The 800-nt window shown below is 31.8% G+C and overlaps 1 protein-coding gene across 3 annotated transcripts in view; it reads left to right on the top strand.

Moving 5' to 3' along the window:
- MTA1 (metastasis associated 1) overlaps window positions 1-528 on the top strand; it is a 303,171-nt gene extending 302,643 nt beyond the window's left edge. Inside the window, exon 19 of one of the 3 annotated variants that reach the window (XM_075192755.1) lies at window positions 1-528. This exon is cut by the window's left edge and continues 1,014 nt beyond it. The gene's annotated coding sequence lies outside the window, so the exon portion shown is untranslated. The other 2 variants (XM_075192764.1, XM_075192754.1) reach the window with 2 other exon arrangements.
- Window positions 529-800: the final 272 nt, after the last annotated feature.

Below are 800 nucleotides of genomic sequence, written 5' to 3'. Positions count from 1 at the left end.
ATGTTTCAAATACTACTCCTCAGCAGAAAGACAAAGTATGGTTAAATTGAAATTTATGTTGAGAAATAACATTGAATCCAATACAATTTCTAGAACACAAGGTTATACAAGTAGTTGCCACTAATTCACATTGAATGACCGTTATGTGCCCATGAAAGAGCAAAGACTTGAAATTCCAGTATTACGTTTTCTGGTGCATTTGACTTTGGTGTTGCATCATTGTGGTAATAATTAATTGCTGAATTTTTTGTCAATATAACAGTTAATACATTGTCTTCTCCAAATGTTTCTAAATATCTGAATGTTTTTGTTTCTATTTTGTTAAGAAATAAACCTCTACTGTACAACATGGTTAAGGTAAGCAACCGTGCAAAATACAGATGTAAATTTAAAAGACAATTTAAAAAATACTGCAGGATATAACAATTTATTCAAACGTTATGGGGTTTGGGGACAATAGCCAATGAGCTAAAGTCAAAAGGTCATCTACCCTTATAGAGGCTGTGTGGGATGTACAGATCAGTGGATTGAAACACTGTTTTTCCAGTAAACAATAGATTAAATTTAAGAATGATTATTAAATCACATGCTTTAAATTCAATAAAATGCCCTGCTTAATTATTGTCAAAAGAAAATTTGAATGCAATGATGAATGAAAATTAATATAACTCTTGTTGTGCACATTCAATCACATCAAGAGGGGATAGCACATACCTTCTAAGGATGGAGGCTTGGACATGATCCGGTATTGTTTGGAAATACCTTTATTATGGCCAATTGCAATAGCCCTTTTTATAAAA

This window comes from Mixophyes fleayi, chromosome 12, assembly GCF_038048845.1.
Source record: "Mixophyes fleayi isolate aMixFle1 chromosome 12, aMixFle1.hap1, whole genome shotgun sequence".
In the NCBI taxonomy this organism is placed as follows: domain Eukaryota; kingdom Metazoa; phylum Chordata; class Amphibia; order Anura; family Limnodynastidae; genus Mixophyes; species Mixophyes fleayi.
This window is presented reverse-complemented; position numbering and strand designations above follow the sequence as displayed.